We start from the raw sequence: 24,690 nt of genomic DNA on the forward strand, positions 1-24,690 counted from the left end.
TCATTTATTTTACATTCTTCCTGTAGTAGTGTTACGTTGACAGGGACTTATTTCTGTATTCTCCCAGCTCTATCAAAAGTTACGAACGAGAATGAGAATACGAGAGACAGGAAGAAAAAGATACAATACTAGAGAGAACATATTAGTCTCTCTTCCTCTCCCTCCCTCTCTCCCCCTCTCTCTCTCTTTCCCTCTCTCTCTCTTGATCATGGATTCTCTCTGTCCATATCAATTTTTCACACACGCGCCTTTTGATGTCTAAAAATATGTGTCTCCTTTCTTTTATCGGGGAGCATCGAGACCAATGTGCGGAATGCGATTGGAGGAAGCAAAAGAGAGGGATAGAAAAAAGGGACACGGAACACGGGCGATGGAATGTCCTTGTGTTGTTGCTGAAGAATTGAAGATATCGTTATTGTGTGCCTCGCATCGCTCATTCGCCCCTCCCTCTCTCATTCTCTTGGTGTGTGTGTGTGGGGGGGGGAGGGTTATGTGGTGGGTTTGGGGGATTGTGCGTGTGTGTGTGTGAGGGGGGTGTATGTGTGCGTGTGTGTTATTGATAGTCGAAGTTTTAGTTTGCTCTGCTCCATTGCCACCACCACCACTACTATTACTACTACTACTACTACTACTACTACATACACTTACAACACACGAAATAAACAAAGACACGAACCAAAATAACACAAAGAACCTCAAAATAAGTGCGAGAGAGAGAGAGAGAGAGAGAGAGAGAGAGAGAGAGAGAGAGAGAGAGAGAGAGAGAGAGAGAGAGAGAGAGAGAGAGAGAGAGAGAGAGAGAGAGAGAGAGAGAGAGAGAGAGAGAGCAACTTCAGCTGGCCGTGCAATAAGCTGGAGAGCAAAAGTTTGGCCACAGCCGCCGCGGAGTCAATATTTAGTCAGCTTAACAAGGCGCCAGCACATGTAAATGGCGGCCAAGGAGTGGAACGAGATCCCCAGAACACCCCCTGCCTTCTCCGCTCCCCCCATTGAGCAATCCCCTTCCATGCCTTCCGCCCCACGCTCCCTTCCTTGAGCACTTCCTTTCCCCGCCTTCGCCGCCGCCCCCCTCTCTCAGGAAGATCCTCATACTCGAGGGAGGAGGAAGGAGCAAAGATGAGAGAATGAGGCAAAAATGAGAGGGTAGGTGAGGTGGAGGAGGAGGTGGTGGGTGTCTCAGCGGAGGCAAAAATCAAGACAACAATGGTGAGCGGCAAAGATGTCCTTGTCTCCAACTCTCACTCTTCCCTCATTTCTCTTTTTCTCTATCTTTCATTTTCCCTTTTATCCTCTCTCCGCAATTTGTATCTCTCCCCCTCCCTTTTTCCTCCTCCGTTTCTCTCTCATCCTCTCCTTTTCCTCCTCCCTTTCTCTATCTCATACTCTGACTTTCTCTCCCTCCTTCTGTCCCTTATTCTTGTCTCTATGTGGCTCTCTATCGGCTGGTCCCTCCCTCTCCCTGTCTCTTTCTCTCCCTCCTTCCCTCCAGCCTCCGTGCCTACCTCCCCTCTTTCCTCCTCCTGTCTCCATCTCTCCCAACCTTATTCCCTTCCCTTCCTCCTCTCCCTCCTCCTGTTTCCCTGCCTCCCTCCCTTCTTCCCGCCTGTCTCTATCTCTCCCAACCTTATTCCCTTCCTTTCCTCCCTCCCGCGGTCTCACGGTGTTATTCAGTTTTTTGCATGGTGGTGGCGGCGTCGGGGCAGCAGCATACAGAGCCGCTGTTTGCTGGGCGGCTTCACTTTCTTTCCCTGGTGCGGCGGCCGAGACACCAGCAGGAATTTTTATCAGGTCCGTGCGCGTTGGCGTTGCTGTATTTTTGGGGGGTTCCGTGTTCCTTTCCTCCTCTTCACCTCCAGGGCAGCACTTTCGGACCCCTTTAGCAGCGAGGCGAGGCGGTGATTAGAGCACGTAGAGGCGATGGCGAGGGTCGGCGGCAACGGCAGGCACTTGGCACTCCGAAGTCAGGCATGGAATGGGGGAGATAACGTTAGGCGACACAACACATGCCGAGGAAGGGAGGGGATGGGGGTGGGGATGGTAGGAGTAGAGGAGGGTAAGTAAGTGGGGAGGAAGAGGGGCTAAGTTGGTACGGTAGGGGAGGAGGTGAAGAAGGGGGAGAGAGAAAAAAGGAGAAAGGAAAAAATAAGAAAAAGATTGAATGAAAATGAAACAGAGTGAGAAGGAGAAATAAGAAAAGAAATACTGAATGAAAATGAGAGAGAGAGGGAGAGGGAGAAATAAAAAAGTGAATGCAAATGAGAAAAAAAAGAGATTTATTCTTCTTTTTCTTCTTCCTCTTCCTCTTCTTCTTCATCTTCGTTCAGCGTCCTTATGTTCCCTCATGAGGCTGGGCGGGTCGATGAAGGCGCTGCAGCAACCTGATTCACCTCTGTATTCTGATGAAGGCGCTGTGTCATCCGGCCATGTCCTCGCGGCCGAGCGCACATTTGCATGCATCTGCGGGCTGTCACGCCGACCTGCCTCGAACTTGTGCTGAGATACTGAGGTCGTTGAGGCTGGCGACGCCCCGGACAGCCGCCGCGGTCCGCCACCACAAGATACGAGGTCCCTTGGTAGCATTAGCCTTGCCGCCGCGCGTGTATGTCGTCGTGTAAATCCGTGACGCCGAGGGACAAGGTGGCGAAGTGTTTAATATCCCCTCTGCTAGTGCTTGTGTCAGGATGAAGGAAGGTGCGATGGTGGGGTGTCGAGGGGAGGGAGGGAAGGAGCGAGGATAAACGGGTTATAGGTAAAGTAGCGAAGATGTTACCATACCTAACCTAACCTAACCGAACCGAACCTAACCGAACCCAACTTCATATAGTAGATGAAATGGACTAGTGTATTTATACCGGATGAGCAACGTGTGGTGATCGGTTTACTAAATGAAAAGAACAAAACAGATAAGAAACAACCTTTTTACTAGAGAATGTAATAGAGAAGAGATGCAAACAGATATAGAGAAATAGACAGATGAAAAGGGTAGATAAACATACAAATAAGCAAACAGATACAGGTAAACAGACCACAAAACATGTATAGATAAACAAACAGATGAAATAGATAGATAAAGAAACAGGTACACAGACAAATAAATACAGAACAATAGATAAATATATAAAGATAGTTCAGTAGATATATTATTAGGAATGGCAAGGTAAGCTTCCCTCTTCCACCCCATATCGCCAGGTGAAGGTAGATAAACAAATACAGGTAACATAGGAAGACAGGCAGATGGGTAGATAGATAAGATAGATAGATCAGTAGATATATTAACAGCTACGACCAGATAAGCGTCCCTCTTCCACCCCATATCGACAGGTGTAGATAGATAAACGAATACAGGTAACACAGGTAGATAGGCAGATGGATAGATAGATAAGATAGATAGACCAGTAGATATATTAACAGCTACGACCAGATAAGTGTCCCTCTTCCACCCCATATCGCCAGGTGAAGGTAGATAAACAAATACAGGTAACACAGGTAGACAGGCAGATGGATAGATAGATAAGATAGATAGATCAGTAGATATATTAACAGGTACGACCAGGTAAGCGTCCCTCCACACCTTATATCGCCAGGTGGATTAATATTTCTTGGCCCGGTTAATTAATCAGCGCGTCGCGTATCAATACCCCATTTAATTACTTCCTCTCAATAGTTGTTCATCGCACGCCGAGTCCCAAACTTTACTTATTCAATTAAAATATATATGCACTCTGACGCTTCCCTTTCCTTTTTCCTTCCTCTCTTCTCTCCCTCTCTTCCTTCTCTCTTCTTTCCCTCTCCCTTCCTCTTTCCTCCTCTCCTCTCTCCCTCTCTCTTCCTCCTCTTTCCTCATTCTCCCTCAATTTCTAACTCCTCTCATTATTTCATCTCCTCTCTCTCCCTTTACCTCTCCCTCCTTTCCTCCTTTCTCTTTTCCTCCCCTCTCTCCTTCTCTCTTCCTACTCTCTCCTCACTCTCCCTGACTCTCTTAACACTTCTCTTAATTTCATCTCCTCCCGAAACTACTCTCTCTCTCTCTCTCTCTCTCTCTCTCAAACTCTCTCTACCATACTTCCTAGTTCGTCACATTCCACTCCCTTTCCTCTTCCTGCTCACATCCTACCTAACTCCTACCTCTTGTACCTCCTTCGCGTATTACATCCCACTTCGCCCTGCCCTTGTTTGAGTAGGTCCTCTTCCGCTTCATTTATGCATACAGTACATCCTTTCTTCCTACCTATAGCACACAAGCACTCCAACCACAGTCTCCAACATCACACTTCCAAGTCTATTCTTCCGTCTCTTCATCTTCCCCTCCTCCACTCCTTCCCGTTCCATTCCCCTTCTCACTCTTCCTTCCTCTCCCACATCACACTCCCCCCTCCCTATCACTCCACCTTCCTCTTCCCCTCCACCTCTCCTCCTCCTTCTATTACCCCTTCCTTCTCCATCCCCCTCCCCTGTGGCACTAACCGAGGCGAGGCACTTTACACGGGCCATAAGTCTCCCGAGGCACTGCTGCGGCCCTACAGGTGGCAATAAAGGGCTCCTCAATACCTGTCCGGGTGTCCGCCAGGTGGCATAAAAGCCTTTGATTCGTTCCGTCCACGCCAGGCACAAGGTTCGAACCCCCGTCAATTTACTACTTGCACTTTGCCACGTAGAAGCACAGGATTTTTTTTTTTTTTTTTTTTTTTTTGTAAGTTTCGTTCGCCTTATTGCCGATGTGAGTTAATGGCAATATGCAGTTTTTTTTTTTTTTTTTTTTTTTTTTTTTTGTGTGTGTGTGTGTAATGTTTTGCCTTATTGCGGAAAGTGTCAGACTACGCACCAGGTAAAGACGGAGAAGACAAGTAAGAACATAAGAACATAAGAACGTAAGGAGTCTGCAAGAGGCCGGTTGGCCTATACAAGGCAGCTCCTGTATACTCAACCCCACCTTACCTCACCATCCATGGCTTTATCTAACCTCTTCTTGAATGTATATACGGTATTGGCACCCACAACATGGCCCCCAAGTCTGTTCCATTCGTCCACCACTCTATTGGTGAACCAATTCTTGCTTATGTCTTTGTTGAATCTGAATTTGTCTAACTTAAACCATTGCTACGCGTCCTACCTGGCTCTTTTACTCTCAATATCTTATTGACATTCCCTTTATTCTTTTTTTTTATTATTGTTTCCTTTTTTGTGCCCTTGAGCGGTCTCCTTTGTTGTAAAAAAAAAAGACAAAGAAAATAACAAAAACAATAAAATATACAAAATAAACAGACAAATAAATAAAACGGACAAAGCAAGCGGAAGGAAAAAAAATATGAAAACTATCTATCTATCTATCCTGTCTCTAATTATCTCTCACTATCTCTCTCACTCACACACACGCGCCCTGACTCATGCCTTGCGGGTGGGTAACTTATCTGCTCTCATATAATTACGGGAGACAGATTAGGTTAGCGGCAGCCAGGACAGATTGGATGAGCTCCCCGCCGAGTGGGGACTGCTGGGGGGGACGAAAGGGGGAATTGGGGTATGCTGGGGGGGGCTGGGGAGACTGGGGGAAGCTGGAGGAGGCTGGGGACGGAAGGGGGATGGGGGAAGACTGACGTGGGGGGGGGGGGTACTTGGGGACATGCTTAGGAGAAAAAGAGAGATGGAATGGGGGCGGGAATGAACTGGGAGGGACTAATTTGGGGCTATGGGGAAGGCTGGGGGAACTTGGGTGCATGCTGGGGAGGGGAGTAGAGAGAGACTGGTGACGGGAATGAATCTTCGGGGAAGGGAGTGTGTTTTTTTAAGGGCGGGGTATGAGTAGATAAGGAAGGGAAAGAGGGAGACGGAGGGGAAGGGGAGGAGGAGACGAAGAGGGAGACGAAGGCGAGAAGGGAAATGAGGACGGAGGGGAAAGAGAGATGAATGGAAGTGGGTAACACAACCTAACCTAACCTAACCTCGCCGGGGAAAGGAGGGAGAAGGAAACGAAAAGGGAGACTAAGACAGGGAGACGAAAGGGAGAAGGGAAAGGAAGACGAAGGGGAAATAGAGATGAATGGGAATGGGTAAGACAACCTAACCTAACCTAACCTAACCTAACCTCGCCGGGGAAAGAAGGGAGAAGGAAGCGAAAAGGGAGACTAAGAGAGGGAGACGAAAGGGAGAAGGGAAAGGAAGACGAAGAGGAAATAGAAATGAATGGGAATGGGTAAGACAACCTAACCTAACCTAACCTAACCTCGCCGGGGAAAGAAGGGAGAAGGAAACGAAAAGGGAGACTAAGAGAGGGAGACGAAGGGAAGAAGGGAAAAGAAGACGGCGAGGAAAAAGACAGAGGGAAGGGAGTAGGCAACACAACACAATCTAACCTCACCTAACCTAACCTAACCTAACCTAACCTATCCTCACCTGAGAAAAGAAAAGAAGAGTAACAACACAGGGAACTTGACAGGGCGGTAACAAAGATCAAAGGGGCAGGACACTCACCACCTTCCCTAACTTCCTAACTCTCCTTTACATCCTTAACTCTTCCACCTTGAGTCGCCTCCCTGTCCTTCCCGCGTACCTTAGCTCTTACTATACTGTCTGCGGGAGAGGGAGTGAGGGGGAGGGGATGAGGGGTAAGAGGGGAAGGAGGAGGTAAGGTTGTGAGGGGGAGAAGGAAGGAGACAATCAGGGGTGTGGTATAAGGGAGAACAGAGAGGTACTGAGGAAGGGGGAATGTGCAGAGGAAGATAGGGAAGTGCAGGGGAGGTGGGGAAGTGCAAGGGAAGGGGTGAGGTGCAGGGGAGGGGGAAGAAGGGAGAGAGGAACTAAGAGGCAAGGATCCATCTTGACCCCCTGTGTGTGTGTGTGTGTGTGTGTGTGTGTGTGTGTGTGTGTGTGTGTGTGTTCATGTGTATGTATACCCAACTACGACTATCGCTTCCTTTCTTAGCTGTAAATATTGTAAATCACCATAAAATCAAGTGTACATTTTTACCAACGTATAAATTCCCCGGTGACAGTCTGGGTAAGGGGAGGGAGGTGGGGGGGTCTCAGGGGGGGAAGGAAATATATCAGGTTATCGATTCCCTCTTCCACCCGGGCTGTTTTTGTCGCTGGGCCAATCACGGAGGAACAAAGGAGGTGAATCAAGGCGGTGGACGGCGCCTTGACGGATGGTGACCAATGGCGACACCTGAAGAGACGTACAGGTGAGTAGCTAATCACGGCCACGATGGATGTCTGTCTACCGGTCTGTCTACCTGTCTGTTTACCTGGATGAACACGAGGAATATAACAGGTGGTTAATTATCGCAAACTGCCGCCACTACTCTAGATAGATAGATAGATAGATAGATAGATAGACTAACTGACTGACTGACTGACTGAATGAATGATGGGCAGATATGAAGATAGATAAATAGGTAGGGAGATAGACAGATACTTTATTGTCTCATACACACTCAAGCATACTCAATCGACATGGACATGAGTACTGTACGAGCGATAGAGAGGGTGGTTGTGTGCGTTCGTCTATACGTGAAATAAGACATGAGAACGAAAGACAGACTGACCTGGCGACGAGCACATGTCAAGCGGCTCAAAGAATAGTACACGAACAGCACACAAGTGGATGGATGGAAAGATGGATGGAGGGATGGATGAATGGCGGGGTAGATGAAGGGATAGATATAGGACAGGTTAATGAACAGACAGGTAAATGAATAGATGGAGAGTTCGATAAATAGATGGATGGATGGATGGATGAATGAATGAATGGATGGATGGGTGACCGCACACTTTGTTGGATGAGCTGCTGGCACCTGTCGGGATGAGAAAGAGACCCAGAAATTGACGCGAGACGAAACAAAATTAAGAAGCAGACGGAGTAGCAATGGCGGACTAACCCGATGAGCCAGATGGACGCAGCGGACAAGGGGCGGACTGACGTTACAGGTGTGGCCGTCCGAACGTACTTCCGGGGCGCATGAAAGCATCGATGAAAGATTAACGACTAAAGCTGAGCGAGCGACAGTCAGGAACCAATAAAAAGGTGAATATTTATAAAACTAACTAAATCCACAACATTGACGAAGCAACAGCGGCGCGGCTTTCCGGCGGCCCGAACACGTTAACAAAGTAACTTTCCGCCGGCCAATCAGCGAGTCGGTCAGTCAGTCATTTGCAAACTCTCCGGCGCGTCACGCTATTAGCATGTATAAGTGACCAATTCATCTAGAACACAATTAGTCAAATGGCCACTTCGGTCCTTCATCAGATCACCGGTTGATTAGGCCACCTGTTTGCTGGGTCACCTTCCGCGGCCCTCCCCCGCGGATCAGGTGTGCCTCGCGGAAGAGCGGGGCTGGAATATTTATGCCAGGCGCAGAGTTTATATTGGCAATGATTATGCAAATTGATCCAGTCTCCATAAACAAATACGATCTCCTTTCAGAGCCATCGCAATAATAATAAGCTATGGCAACCCGGCACCTCTAACATTACTTAACTTATGCAAAGCCTCTTGGGCCTGAAAGCGTCATTATAATGGCAGTTTTTAGCTCAGCGCTTAAGCCGGACAGCGAGTGTTAATCTGGCCTGATACTATTGACTGTGATCCATCGGACGAAGCCTCGACACCTGGATTAAGCGAGCACCACCACCGCCACCATTAGCGGGCGGGGCGGGGCGGGGCGGGGTGAGGTGGGGCTGGGCGGGTGGGCGGCATCAGCGGAGGCGGTCCAGCGGAGGCCTGAGCCAGCAGAACTCAGTCAGGCGGCGTAATGGCCGGCCCCTGGCTGGAAAAAGTTATTATCCTGCGGAAATAGCCACAAATGTACTGGAAGAGCGAGCTGATGAAACATTCACGGCGAGGGACGGCGCCCCCGCTGTGTCTGGGCGGCATAAGAGCGACGCTGAAATATACGTACACAGACCGAGGAATGTCGGCCGTGGAGGCGACTGTCATAGTACAGCTGCCCGGCGGCCGCAGGACGCTATGAATAACTGTCCGCCGCGAAATGTGAGCGTCAGGGACACAGGCGGGCCGGGGGGCGGCGCGGCCCCGGCGGCCGCCGAATGACACTGACAGCCGGGCCGCCGCGCGCCGCTAAGCAGGTTACCCGGAGCCGGGGCGGCCTGCGGGAATCCGAACTGAATTAACAAAACATAATTTCCCAGTAGATAAACCGAGCCAGAGCCGCTTCCTTCTCATTTTCGGATTTCCCCTTTGAGGGGAGGGAGGACAGCGCCGCCACTGCCGTGCATCAAAGGCGCGGCGGCGGCGGCGGCACGGAGTCAATACAAGTAATGCGGAGGGGCGGACAAAGAACGACAGCGGTTGTGACATACGAGCAGGGCGCCCCGCAAAGTGTGCCGGCACGAGCTACCTGGCGCGGCGGGCGGGCGGCGAGGCCAGACAGCCCGCCCCATGCATAGCAAGAGCCACGGCCTCCCCGCAGGCTCCCCCCGTTCCCCCCGCCATCCCGCCTCTCCGGCAAGATCCGTCTCTTATGTCTCGTGTATAAAGGATGCTGCCGCGGCCCGAGGCTCACAGGAAAAACAAGTGGTGGCAGCTATTTCGAGGATGAACGTTACATAATATTCTTTCGTCCTGGGATGCGGCGGTTGTACGTGGCCCTTGACGCTAAAATATTATAGTGCTGAATGACATTTTTGTACTCGACCAAACAACTCTGAGCTGCAACAATGCTCGTCGTCAGTTATAAAGGAACCGAGGGATGAGCACCTCCCCCTGGCCCTCCCTCCTGCAGCAGGCCAGCGGACAGGACACCGACAGCCACCCTCACCACCTGGCCGTGCGACGCTCCGTGAGCTAATGTGACCAATGCTCGCAGAATGGAAAGGGGAAGGGGCTTACACCTCGTTAGTATGGACACTGGTGCTGTGCTATGGTCAGCAAACAACAGGGGGCGAGACTTGATAATATAGTGGTCACGGACGACCCAACTGTGCAGTAAATACTAGGGTGCTCATGGAAAGACCAGTGAGAAAAGGGTCAGTTAACCACCACCAATTGAGGGGGGGTGGGGGGGGGACGTTCATCTAGTGAGCACAGACAAACCAGCTGTCCAGAAAATACAAAAAATGATTAGGCCAGCAAGGAAAGGGTCAACCAACCACCTCCATCACCACCACCACAACATCCAACCCAACCACCACCCACACTTACCACCACACCACCACCACCACATGAGGCCGGCAGTGTCCCCGCGTCCACACAAAGGCCAGGGATGTGCCCCGCGAGTCCCTCAGCGGCGGACCCGAGGTGACCTGAAGGGGAACGTCCGTTTCACTAAAAGCCGCCGAGATCATCCAGATTAACCCTGGACGACAGAGAACCGCTTTCTCGGGCGGGCCTCGGAGGCAGCGGCTCGCGGCCCTTGGAGGCACGCGCCCAGTCCTGCCCGCACTCCTATAGGAGTCCCAGGTCTGCCCCACGGCGCCGAGGTGTTACTACACTCACCCTGACATGTGACCAACCTACAATATTTAGTACCACGAGACCTACCACATTCTTGCACAGTATTGAGATAAAACGGATAAATCACTTGGCAAAATTAAAGACAGTGAATCCAGAAAAAAAAATCATACCTTCCCATTATAATTCACTTTTCATCCATGTCATAGTAAGTTTTCCCACTCTGGAATCAGCGGGACTATGTAACGTGAAGGAGAAGGTATGAAGAGAAAGAAAAAAACGTGTGTGTGTGTGTGTGTGTGTGTGTGTGTGTGTGTGTGTGTGTGTGTGTGTGTGTGTGTGTGTGTGTGTGTGTGTGTGTGTGTGTGTGTGTGTGTGTGTGTGTGTGTGTGTGTGTGTGTGTGTGTGTGTGTGTGTACGCGCGTATATGTGTGTGTAAGCGCGTATGTATGTCATATATATACAAAAACAGAAAAAAAAACACATTCCCTTTCAAATTTCCATTATTGACACTTTCACCCACTTATTTACTGTATGCATTCATAAAATTCCCTATACCTTTCCATATTCAGAACGATAAGAGCCGAGTTGGAGGGCGTAATAAAAGGTAAACAAACAGCGCACACACACACACACACACACACACACACACACATACACACACATACGCACACACACACACACGGGGATCATATTTCCCCTCACGTATGCCCTCGTCATTTATTTACCTAGTTATCTACTCGTCACGTTCACGCCGCGGCTTGCCCTCCGCCTGAACACAGATGGAATCACGCGCCCCGTCCTGAGGGCTTAATCCTCAGCGATTATAGTATTTCCATGTGAAACTGGCCGTTGGGGTGGTGGCGGCTGCGGGGTCAGCCCCGCCCCGCACCTTGCCACACACTCTCAACACCTCTCCCTTCCTCTCATATAAAACCTATTTCAATCAATCAATCAATGGAGGCATACGCCGGGGGGCGCGTAGCCTCGCCCACCCTACGACGCCAAGCCCGGGGGTCTCTCCAGGCGAGTCTCCATGCAGGCCCCCTCCCCAACCCGAGTACCTCCCGGCAGGATCCATCGACTTGCTCAATCCACGAACTCCGTGGGCCTTGACCTCCTACACTCAGGATTGTCTCTTACAAAGACAACTCGATGAGCAGGATCAGCTTCCGGAAAACGTGCCACGTGCCCGTATAGCCGGAGTTGGCGTTGACGGACTATGCAGGTAATATATGTCGAATCAGTCTCACGGAGTAGTCGCCGGTTTGACACAAAGTCATTCCAGCGATATCCCATGATTCTGCGTAGACACTTATTACCAAAGGCATCAATCCGCCTCTCCAAGTCACCATTTAGTGTCCATGTCTCACAACCAAAGAGTAAGACAGGGAGCACAAGGGACTTGAAGATCCGGATCTTTCTCCTTCGATCTGCACAGGTATCGACAACGCCATATACTCGTGTTGAGCGAGTCCATAACACCGTGGGCCAGACCAATCCGTCGTAAGACTTCCTGGCCAGACTCACCGTTGTTATGAACTACGCTACCAAGATACGTGAAACTTTCTGAGATCTCAACGTCCTCGCCACACGCATGAACAGACTGTACTGTTTCATCCAGCAAGCCTCCAAACACCTGTACCTTGGTCTTGGCCCAGGAGACCTGGAGTCCCAAGGACTTCGCCTTCTCGTGCAGTGCCTCGAGAGCCATCACCAAGACCTCCAGCGACTCCGCCAGGATTACTGCATCATCAGCAAAAACAAGGTCAGTGACCCTGGTATTGCCAATGGATGCTCCGCAATGACTCTGGTCCACAACTCTGCCCAGTACCCAGTCCAACGTTGAAACACAACGTTGGAATACAACACTATATGACCTTACTGGATTATCCAATTATTTAATTAAAATCATTTAAAGGTAGTAAATAGCTGACATATGAGAGGAAGCGAGAGGTGTTGAGGGTGTGTGGCAAGGTGCGGGGCGGGGCTGACCCCGCAGTCGCTACCACCTCACCGGCCAGTTTCACATGGAAATACTATAGCCAGCACGGGCGTCGAATTACAGCGGCAAATAATGCTAACCGGCGCCCAAACATTCCCGCCCCACAAAGAGAAAACAGGAAAAACGAAAGAGAAGTTAAAAAGAAGCCGCCTGCTCTGGTGTGTGTGTTTTTTTCTCATTTTTTCTTGTAACTGATATTGTGTGTGAGTGACCCGAGTGCTGGGCTTCCGAACTGTACTAGATTTTTCTTATTCCTAACACGCACACGCTCACGCACACATACACACACACACACACACACACACACACACACACACACACACACACACACAAGGTCACGGGCCGGAAAGAAAAATATAACTAGAAAGAAAGAAAGAAACAAACAAACAAACAAACAAACAAACAAACAAAGAATGAAAGAAACTAAAGAACGAAAGAAAGAACGAGAGAGAGAGAGAGAGAGAGAGAGAGAGAGAGAGAGAGAGAGAGAGAGAGAGAGAGAGAGAGAGAGAAACACACAAACACACACACACACACACACACACACACACACACACACACACCATATGACCGTACACTCGCCAGGTAAGGGAGATGGACGCGCCTGGGTGATGGAGCGCCTGGACGGTGTTTAGACAATAGGCGAAACAAATGACTGCGTGTACAAACAGAGCGAGAACAAGTTGACTCCCCGCCCGTGCAGGTCACAAGCTACAAGGTCCAGGAGGGAATTAAGAGCCATAAATTAGGGGAGAGGAAAGGGTGCGGACTAAATTGGAAGCAACACGTAACAATAAAATATGGAACGGAAACCCCAGAGTAATAAAGTGGAAATGATAGAGGGAAAGCGATAGTGATTCCGCGCGAGGTAAACTGATAAAAAAGTGGAACGGGAAAGGAAAAGAAAGAGTGAGCGATTAAAAATATGTATTCCACGCACATTGTAAAAACTTAAAAGGAAATATACAAAACAATGGAAATTCTAAAGCAATAAAGTGGAAATGATAGAGGAGAAAGTAATGCTTCGTACGAGATAACCTGATGAAATACTGGGAGAGGAAAGGAAAAGAAAGAGTAAACGAATAAAAATATGATAAAATACTGGAAAGAGGAAATGAAAAGAGTGAACGATAAAAGAAAATATAAAATCCACCTGCGCATCATAAAAACTTAAAAGGTGATGAACAAGCCATAGCAAAAGGTGAAAATAAAATACAAGGAATGGACTAACAAAAAAAAATAAGGTAAGAGGAAGAATATAAAAGAAGGGAGAATAAGAGATCGTTACGAGCTGAATAATTATGAAACACATGCTAAAGAAGAAAGGAAGAAGGATGGAAGGAGAAAGGGAGGGAGAGGGAAGACGAAGAAGAACAAAAGAGCAAGTAGTAAAATACATGCAGAAGGATTATAAAAAGGGGACAAAGGATAAAAAAAAGTAATAACTCCGTTAAACAAAGAAATTAATTTAGGATAATGCGAAAGAGGAAGGAAAGAAAGAATGAAAAAGCACGAAAGAAAGAAGGAAAGAAGGAAAATAAAATAAAAAACGAAAGAAAAAAGAGAGAAGAAGGAAAAAACGAAAGAACGAACGAAAGAAATAGAGATAGAAAGAAAGAAAAAGAAAGAATGAAAGAAAGAAAGCGATAAAAAAAAAACAAGAGAGAGAGAGAGAAAGAGAGAGAGAGAGAGAGAGAGAGAGAGAGAGAGAGAGAGAGAGAGAGAGAGAGAGAGAGAGAGAGAGAGAGAGAGAGAGAGAGAGAGAGAGAGAGAGAGAGAGAGAGAGAGAGAGAGAGAGAGAGAGAGAGAGAGAGAGAGAGAGAGAGAGAGAGAGAGAGAGAGAGAGAGAGAGAGAGAGAGAACCAGAGAACGACACACCATATGAGCGTCACGGGCCGGAGAGGTGATATACAGAGAGGGAAGTAATTGCCGAGTAAGTGAGGGTGGCGGAGGCGGGAGCAAGATGGAGTTATGCAGGGCGGGTGATTAATTGGAGGGGCAGCGGCGGCCTGGGTGACGGATGGGGGCGGGGGAGCGAGGGGCCGCCAGACCACAGGATAACACAGGATATGCGTGCCCCGGGAGCGTATTTCCCTTCTCTGTACGGACGCTACTGAACAGGGCTGGTTAGGTTAGGTTAGGTTAGGATAAGTTAGATTAGGTTTAGTTGGCTCTCGTAAAAAAAAAAAAGAAAAAAAAAAAGAATAACGTTGGCTCTCGTCTCACCACACAGTACTTTAGCGTGAAATCTTTGTCCATTCACAGCGCCACAGTTATAAAAGTAAGGACATTAATATCAAGACATGCCCGCACAGGATACGACATGAAGGATCGTCATGTTTGGGTCTCTGACATGAAAACTTTCCGCCTCTCAGTGTGGCGTGGAAGGTTTTCGCGTTTGAGTACCAGCAGCACTTCATGACGTCGCTGTCTTCATTTTAACACTGAAAAATGAGATGTCTTTACCTCAAGGCACGCAGACGGTGAGAGAAATATTACCTGTTGTCTGATAACGTTCGATGTTGTCTGATAACACAAATATCTACCGAAAAATCATTAAGGTAAGGTAAAATTGGGGGCACACGCTATAGCTACGCGTAGGATTGCTTCTTCATACTGTTGTTACGCACTAAACGAAACCAAAAAAATTTATTATAGTCACATTACACGAAAATCGAATGAACCCAAAACTTTACACCTTTGAGAAGAAAATCATAGCTTCCTCAAAATACTGATACGCACAAAACGGAAACAGAACCTTTGACTATTATTACATTACACTAAAATCTAATCAGCCTGAACACTATCCCGTTAAACTAGTGAAAGAACAGAGATAAACTCCAACCCAAGGCGTGTGCAAAGTGACGAAGTGACGGTACCAGAAACTTAGACTATTATTACATTACACTGAAAGGCAATGAACCAAAACCCTTTACTATATATACCCTATTATATTAGTGAAAGAACAAAGACAGTCCAATCATGACGCGTTCAAACTGACGGAGCGACGGTACCAGAAACTTAGACTATTATTACATTACACTGAAAGCCAATGAACCAAAATCCTTTACCCTTTCAAATTAGTCAAAAGATGAACAAAACCGTTACCCTTTCAGATTAGTCAAAAGATGAACAAAACCTTTACCCTTTCAGATTAGTCAAAAGGGATGACCAAAAACCTCTATCCTGTTATATTAGTAAAGGGAGATATAGTCCAGCCCAAGGCGCACTGACGGAGGGACGGTATTCTGTGTGTCTCGGAATGACAGAGAGACTTCAGGAGTGACGATCTATGTACTTGAACCCTTCCAATAAAGTATTCATGGCGCCGCCGCTGCAGGGGACACAAACGACCTGCATCTATGAATCCGAAGGGCAACGATGGAGTATGTTCCTGGGGGGAGTAGGATCATGGGGGGAGGGTCGTGCGTGACCATCCATCCTAGTAATTCATCATTCTTTAACGGCTTGGTCAATAAATCGTGCCAACTTGAAAGGGCGACGAAATATTAAACAGCAGAAGAACAAGAGAGTAGCAGCGGTCACACTTGTATCACTGAAGACTCCAAGACCTTACCTGGCCATCGTAGTTATTCATCCTTCCCTTTTAGGTTAGTTAGTAAACAGAATGACCATGAGATGACATTAGAAGGCTAGTTAACCGTCATTCCGTCAGCAGCTAACCAGGAAAGGAAAGGACCATGAGAGGACTTTAGAAGAAAAAGAAACAACAACTAAGTTTTCTATCCTTCCCTTATCGGTTGGCAAGTAAAGGGAAGGACGATGAGAGAACAACATAAGACTAAACACTAGCAGGCCAAGAGTAACAGTTAGTTTTGTATCCCTTGGACTTCAAAATTCAGTGAAATTGAGACTGGAGCAGGAGCGAAGCCTCGACTCCAAATTCCCAAACGTTTCGGGGTCAACACACTAATAACTGACAAGGCTTTCGCAGAGGTTGTGTTTGTATTTCCATGGGTAGATTTATTATCCAACTCCCCTTACTGCTGAAACCTCTTCCTTACCACAGAGCTAAGTGTTTTCCTGGCTCGCTTTCCGCCTGGTTATCACTGTTCCCTTCATCCTAAGCTTCAGGCGTTGAGTGCATCCCTTTCCTCACCCCCTACGTGCTGACGCTGGCCATTGTAAACGCTCTCTCCCTCGCCCTCGTCTTCGCCAGCATACTTTAACCAGCTCGCCGCTCGCTATCCCATTTTGCCGTCGTCATAACAGCGAGCCATCGTCCGCAGACCCCGGCACTAATTAACTTCCCTTCGCCGGCCACCGCATCTTTCTGCCCCGCCAAGTGCCAGAGTAATTAGTTCACAATATTTCTCCTCGATCCCTCTCCTACACCAAGCTAGATTCTCTCTCTCCCTCTCTCTTGCTCTCGGTCTCCCTCTCCCTCTCTCTTCTTCTCTCGCTCTCACTCCCTTTCACTTTCCTTCTCCCTCTCTCTTCTCCTCGATCCCTCTCCTCCTCCAACAAGCTAGATTCTCTCTCGATCCCTTTTTTTCTCCACCAAGTGTGATTTCTCCCTCTCCCCCTCGCTCTCCTTCTCCTCCTCCTTTTTCCCTTTCCCTCTCTCTCCTCTCTCTCCCATTACCTCTCCCACTCTCTTTGCTTGCCTCGTGTGACCAGATGTTTCCATGACGACCCATCCTCGCGTCATACAGGTGTGTGTACGCACGTCCTTACGCTAATTAGGCTTCCGCTACGCACGCTACGCTTCCTCTTTTACACCTGCCGCGCCTCTTTTCACCTGGCGAGTCCCTATAAGGCAAAAACACAGGTAAAAAAAGGTGATTAAAATGGTTGAGTTTGTGTTTTCGTGTGGGGATGGGTGGGTGGGTGAGGGGGTGGGGGAATGTGTGTGTGTGTGTGTGTGTGTGTGTGTGTGTGTGTGTGTGTGTGTGTGTGTGTGTGTGTGTGTGTGTGTTCTAGGTTACGACTTTTATTCCAAATTAATTCAAGGCAACCAAGTCTCAATTCCCATTACATCTTCCTCCTCCTCCTCCTACTCCTACTCCTCCTCCTCCGTGACGTGCGTGGAGGTAATGTGAGGGGAGGAAGGAGGGAAGGGAGACAAACACTTTTCCCCTCGACCCCTTCACGACCTTCCTCCCTTCCCGTCACGCACTCTTACCCACGAGGAAAGTCACCCGGTGCTCCCTCCCGCGGCACAGACGAGGGGCGGGAGGGTGGCCACGTGAGGGAAGACATAAGACTTATCCTTGAACCTCGTCTTATGTTAACTAGAAATAAGGACGTGAGCTACAAAAGGGTAAAGGCGTATGAAAAATGGATCCTGAAGCCTCGCATTATGTTAACTAGAAACGAGATACTGAACTAGAAAAGGATAGACGTAATAAGAAGGAGAGCGAGAGTGAGGAGAAATCTAGCTTGGTGGAAAAGGAAAGGGATCGAGAAGAAAGAGAAAGACAGGGAGAAGAGAGAGAGAGAGAGAGAGAGAGAGAGAGAGAGAGAGAGAGAGAGAGAGAGAGAGAGAGAGAGAGAGAGAGAGAGAGAGAGAGAGAGAGAGAGAGAGAGAGAGAGAGAGAGAGAGAGAGAGAGAGAGAGAGAGAGAGAGAAAAGGGTGAAACGATAATGAACTATAAAAATGGGAAACAAAAACGACTGGTATGTAGAATGTCCGTATGTATTAAGTTACGCATCACTTGAAACTCGATAATGGTACAAAATTATGAAATGAAATTATGAAAAAAGTAAATCTAAATAAAAAAAGAACTATGGATGAAATTATATGAAATTGGAAGATGAAACACTCGCAAAAGGATGGTCAATAAAAAAAATATAAAGATAATGGGTGTACTAGTTTCAAAGGGCATCATAGGCAGCAGATGTTTACAGGGCTATAAAAAGATTAAAAAAACAGCATCAAAGTCAGAAAACACGAAGAAAACATGTCTCAAAAATTACATGTGGCGAAGACAGAAAAAAACAAAGCAAAAAATAAAAATAACGAGAATATGAAAAACAATACAAAAATTAAAAGAATGAAAGAGGAGGAGGATATAGAGAAGAAAATACGTAGGAGGAGAAACACGAGGAGGAGAAAGAGGGAGAGGGAGAGGAGGAGAAGTAGGGGGAAAAAATAGAAAAGAAAAATGTGATGTTGATGGCGGAGAAGAGGAATAAACAGCAGGAAGGAGGGAGGGAGGGAGGGAAGAAGGAAGGAAGGGAGGGAGGGAAAGGAGACAAGAGAAGCGGTAGGAAAAAAGATGGAGGAAAAAAAATGAATGTAAAGGAAGAAGGAAACAGAGAAAGACAACACATTCAGACAGACAGACAGACAAACACCAAAAAAAAGGAAAAAAACAAAGAAACGGTAGAAGGAAAAGTAGAAAAAGGAGAAGAATAAAGTAAAAAAAAAGACAAAACGAAGAAAAAAAGAAAAAGGAAGATAGATGGAAAGGAGAAAAGAGAAAAGGTAAACAAGAAGACGAGAGAGAGAGAGAGAGAGAGAGAGAGAGAGAGAGAGAGAGAGAGAGAGAGAGAGAGAGAGAGAGAGAGAGAGAGAGATTGAGAGAGAGATATAGAGAGAGAGTGAGAGAGAGAGAGAGAGAGAGAGAGAGAGAGAGAGAGAGAGAGAGAGAGATAGAGAGAGAGAGAGAGAGTGTGGAGAGAGAGAGAGAGAGAGAGAGAGAGAGAGAGAGAGAGAGAGAGAGAGAGAGAGAGAGAGAGAGAGAGAGAGAGAGAGAGAGAGTTGGTTCCAGAAAACACAGAGATAAATTTTAGAGGTTGGGGACGCCTATTGTGGCTCCTCGCTGTCCCTGTTAGGCGGAGATTTAGGGAGGAGGAGGAGGAGGAGGAGGAGGAGGAGGAGGAGGAGGAGGAACCGAAGAACAAGAGGAAGACGAGGCTGAGGAGGAGAGGACGACGAGGACAAGTGGAAGAGAAGGAGGAGCAGGAGGAGGAGGAGGAGGAAGAAGAGGAAAAGAAAGAGGAAGAAAGAGGAAGAAAAGAGTAAGAGGGAAAGGAAGAGAAGAGGAGGACGAGGAGGATGAGGACGAGGAGGAAGAGGAAAACGAAAACAAAGATAACGACGTAGACGAAAAGGAAAAGGAGGAAGAGGAGAAAGAAGAGGAAACGGAGGAGGAAGAGGACGAGGACAACGACGAGAACGAGAGGAGGAAGAAGAGGAGGAAGAGGAGGAGGAAAAACAAGGAATTCAAAACACAACACAACAAAACCGTGAAAACTGCAAGCGACGAACTTCACCAAAAAAGAAGAAAACAATTGCAGTTACCATAAAGCTTTTTCACCTCAAACAGATAAAAAACATAAGGACAGGTGTATTTCTCTCTCTCTCTCTCTCTCTCTCTCTCTCTCTCTCTCTCTCTCTCTCTAGATAATAAGAAATGCAGATAATCGTAAAAGAGAAAGGAGAAAGAAGGAAGGAGAGTTTAAAGTAGAAGGGAAGGGAAGGAAAGGGTAGGGGATCGAAGGGAGGAGAAAGGAAAGGAAGGGAAGGGAAGGGAAGGGAAGGGAAGGGAAGAGATGGGAAGGGAATTGAGGGGAAGAGAATGGAAGCGAAGGAAATGCAAGGGAAAGGATGGGAAAGGAAGGGAATTGAGGGGAAGGGAATAGAGGCGAAGGAAATGGAAGGAAATAGAAGGTAAAGGAAGCGAAGGGAAGAAGACGGAAGAGAACTGAAGAGGAGGCAAGGAAAAGGGAAGCAAAAGGAAGGGAAAGGAAGGTGAGAACATAGAGAGAGCGGATGGGAAAAAAAAATACGAGGGAGGAATCGGAAGTGTAAAGTGTTAGGGGAAGGAAAAGGAAAGAAAAGGAACGGAACCAAAGGGAAGAAGGGAACTACAGGGAGGGACTTCGGGCGCAAGGAAACCACTTTGAATAGTCACAGAAAGTCGGGCGTGAGTTAAGAGGTTCGGGACTCGGCGAGGCTTGGTAATATTGGGGTAACGGCGCGCGGGCTCCATTAAGGGGGCCCATTATGAAGCGACTGTTTTCTAATCAACACCTCTCCATTATTCCTCCTCCTCGCCGCCCTGGAGGAAAGGAAAGTATTGGAGGAGGATGGAAGGAGGAGGAGGTAGAAGGAGGAGGAAGAGGAGGATCAGAAGGATGAAAGGAAAGTATTGGTGGTGGAGGGAAGGAAGAAAGGTTGGAATAGGAGGTAGAAGGAGGAGGAAGAGGAAGAGGAAGAAGAAGAGAAAGAAGAAGACGAAGAAAAAGAAAAAGAAGGAGAAGAAAATGAAAAAAAAGATGAAGACGAAGAAAAAGTAGAAGAAAAGAAGAAGAGGAAGAAGAAGAAAGAGAAAAAAGAAAAGTAGAAGGACGAGGAGAAGAAGAGTAAAAGGAGGAGGAGAAGGAGGAAGAGGAGGAGGAGGAGGAGAATACTTAGGAATGCATAGGAAAAACAAGTCGGTACCACAGTATTAGGGATAAAGAGAAGAAGAAATGAAAAAGAAGAGGAGGAGGAGGAAAATGAAAAAAAAAGATTACTCAAGAATGCAAAGGAAGAGCAAACAGGTACCGCGCAATATTAGGAAAAGGACAGGAGCGAAAACAAAATAAATATAAATAAGGAGAAAGAGGAAGAGGGAAAGGAGAAAGAGGAGGAGGAGGAGGAGGAAAAAGAGGAGGAGGAGGAGGAAGAAGATTACCTGGAAACGGTGAAGCGAAGCAAAACACGAAATGCAAACAGGTGAAGCAATATTATGAAACAGGAGGAGGAGGAGGAGGAGGAGGAAGAAGAAGAGAAGGAGGTGGAGGAGGAGGAGAATCATAAAATACAACACATACCACGACATTATGAAAAGAGCAAAAAAGAACGAAGGAAGGAAGAGGAAGGGAGAAAACAAAGGAAAAGAAGGAAAAACTATACTGAGGAACAAAAAAGAAGAGGAGGAGGAGGAGGAGGAGGAGGAGGAGGAAGGATGGACAACACACACGCACACAACACAAAACTCAGAAAATGATCAGAATAACACCTTTGTCAACACCACCATCACCGCCACCATCACCACCACCACCGCGTCACACCTCGTCATTGTCCAGGTAATCTTCTTCACACCTGACTAATAAGAGGAACCGCCCAGGCCCAGACAGGTGTATATCAGGCTTACCGACACACACACACACACACACACACACACACACACACACACACACACACACACACACACACACACACACACACACACACACACACACATTCGAAACTAAAGCTTAAAAGACACACAAACATATTTCAGAACTCAAGGGAAATTCTTTCTCTTGCTTTCTCTCTCTCTCTCTCTCTCTCAAAAACTCAAGCCAACCGGGGAAAATAAAATGCGGCAAAACGTAAGAAACAACAGACATCGAACAAGCAATTAGCGATTCAAGACAAAAACTCGGACGCACAAAAACCCTTTATCAACTTTTCCTGACCGACTATTTTCCGCGCGGGTCTCCGAACGTTCATGGCGGCCCCGGAAGAGGAAAAACAAAGCCACCAATCTCTCCTGGGAAAAATGGTGGTGCGCTCTTTTCCCTCAACTCCACCCTTGATTCCAGACCCACAAAAGCGCCACCCATCGTCTGAGGAAGGTTTTAGATCCGCAGGGTAAGTATAAGGTAAAATGACAAATCTTTACACTCAAATTCCTGCTTCCATCTCTCTTTGCTGCCCAACTTCCATATGCAAGAGTTCACCAGCGTCTCCATTCTTTCATCTTTTGCACTGGTAAACTCTGGAAGTCTTTTTTTAGTTTGTATTTCCTCCTTCCTACGACTTAAACGCTTTCAAGACGAGGCTATCAAGACAACGTAAAATCACACAATTACTTCCTTCCTTTCCTAAGCTGTTCCACTTCCTAATGCAAGAGTTCATTAGCATATTTATTCTTTCATCCCTTTCCCTGACAAACTCGGGAACAGCCTTTCATCATCTGTACTCCCTCCTTCCTATGTGAGGAATGTGGGTGTAAATGTTAGAGGGAAAAGAATAAAAATGGAAACAAAGAAATTGAACTATGAAAGAAAATAAGAAAAAAGAAGGAATAATTATGGAATAAAAGAAAATTTAAATACGAAAGAATGAAATAACAAAGAAAATAAAAGCGGGAGATACACATAATACAACAGCAGACACACACACAAAAGAAGAATACGACTACCACACAGAGAGCAAAAAAGGAGAGCAGAAGGAGGGTGAGAAAGAAAGAAAAGGAAAGCGGGAGAGATAAAACAACACCAGACAAAATATAAATGAATACGAAAGTCACAGGAGAACAGAAAGAGGGTAGGAAAAAAAAAGAAAGAAAGAGGGAGAGATATTATACAACACCAGACAAAAAAAAAAATACGAAAATCACACACAGAGATAGAATTGCAGACGTAAAGTAAGAAAGAGAGAAAAAGAAGTGGGCAGGAGTTAACGATAAGAAAGAAAAATTAAGTAGGAATAATAATAAAGCAGAAGACAAAAAAATAAAGAAATACAACAATCACACGGAGGGAGAGAGAAAAAAAGGAGAGCAGAGGGAGGGAGGGCAAGGGGGAGAATGGAGCTAATGGAGTGAGTGCAGCGCCTCTGGTGGATAAAACATGACTTGGAATACTGATGAGGGTGCGAGCGACCTTTTCACTTTGCTAACCTTTCATTTTATTAGGAATTCTTGACAGCTTTGATATTTAGGAGGCTGCTTTTTTCAATCTTTTCCAAACAGATGCCTGACACCCGCCTTGTACGCCAGCACTTAGGACCTGACAGCGGCCGTCCGTCGGAAAGGTAAGTTCAGTCCAATCTGCAGGTGAGTGAGTGAATGTCTGATACCTGGTGATATTTGTGTAATGGTCGACTGTTTTACGTGAAGGCTGTCATGGTAAGTTACGGATTTGTATTGAAGGGTATTACATTATTTCTCGTTATTTCTTGCATTACCATCATTAGTATTAGCAGTGGCCGTAGTAGTAGAAGTGCCATTATTGTCACTATTATCATTATTTTATCATTATTATTTGTCATTATTATTATTACTATTGCTGTTCATGTTTTTATCATTATTCCGCATTTTATTTCTCTTGATTTTATTACAGAACGCTTTGAAATAAAACATCTTGATCCAACACTGACCAACACTATACATGCATTGCATATACAACACAAGGGAAAATTACAGCTAAACACTCACTCTCACTAATGACCCACTGAAAAAGTTAATACTCACTAAGGAAGATCATTCACTATACTGTAAACTAAAAACACTCAAAGACCTATTGTAACTTGATTATTTTTGGCTCTGATGGCTTCTAAGGTGATGTTATTCTCCATACAAACTCCAACGCATCACAGACAGTAATATTTTAATGGGAAAGCCACCGCCCCCCCCAACCACCACCACCACCGCAAACCAGGAATAGCCGAGGACCCACATGCTGCCCAGAAGACCACCAATCAAGCCTAACTTCAGTGACCAGTATCAAGGGAAACAAAAGGAGGCATGCATTCATAAACGGCGCCACAATGAATCAGTCTCCACCCGCGCTATTATCAGACTACGGATGACCACCAAGACCCCTTACAGGACCCGTATTCTCAGCGCTTTCGGTTCTTGCTGCGCGGAGACAAGTCGGCCGCGGAGCAGTAAACAAATTGAATAAAAGAGGAAGGGAGCGAGTGTCTGGGCGGCGCGGGCCATCGGGTGCCGGGAGACGTTTGAAAGTTCCAGGAGCGACTCGTTAGGTTAGTCATGGGCCGCTCTTTTATGTATCGGTTCCTGCTCCTTCACTTCATTTACCTCCTTTTCTTCTCTTTTTTCTCCATTTCTTCTCGTTTGCTGCTTATCATTTTATTTTACTCCTCCTTTTCTTACACTCCCTCCCCCTTCCCTCCTTAACTCCACTCAATCCTCCCTCTACAAACCACTTCAAACCTTCCATAACCGCCCCCCCCCACCCGTCTCCCTCCCTCCCCCAGCAGCCCCCCTCCCTCCCTTCCCTCCCTCATAAATCTTGAAAAACCATAAAACTATCTAAACTTGTGGGTCTTGCCGCCGCGTTCCGTCCATCAAGGGAGGAGGGAAGAAAAGGAGGGTTGGAGGAGGAGGAGGAGGAGGAGGAGGAGGAGGAGGAGGAGGAGGAGGAGGTGGAGGAGGAGAAGGAGGAGGAGGAGGAGGAGGAAAAGTCTCTATGGAGGGAAAGTCACTGCGGAGGAAACCAGAGAATAAAGATTAACACTTTAGGTCTTTTTTTTTTTTTTTATTTGTATCAATCTGAACTCGTATTTTTTTCGTTGTTTTGTTTTTGT

The sequence above is a fragment of the Eriocheir sinensis genome, chromosome 18 (assembly GCF_024679095.1).
Source record: "Eriocheir sinensis breed Jianghai 21 chromosome 18, ASM2467909v1, whole genome shotgun sequence".
Lineage (NCBI taxonomy): Eukaryota > Metazoa > Arthropoda > Malacostraca > Decapoda > Varunidae > Eriocheir > Eriocheir sinensis.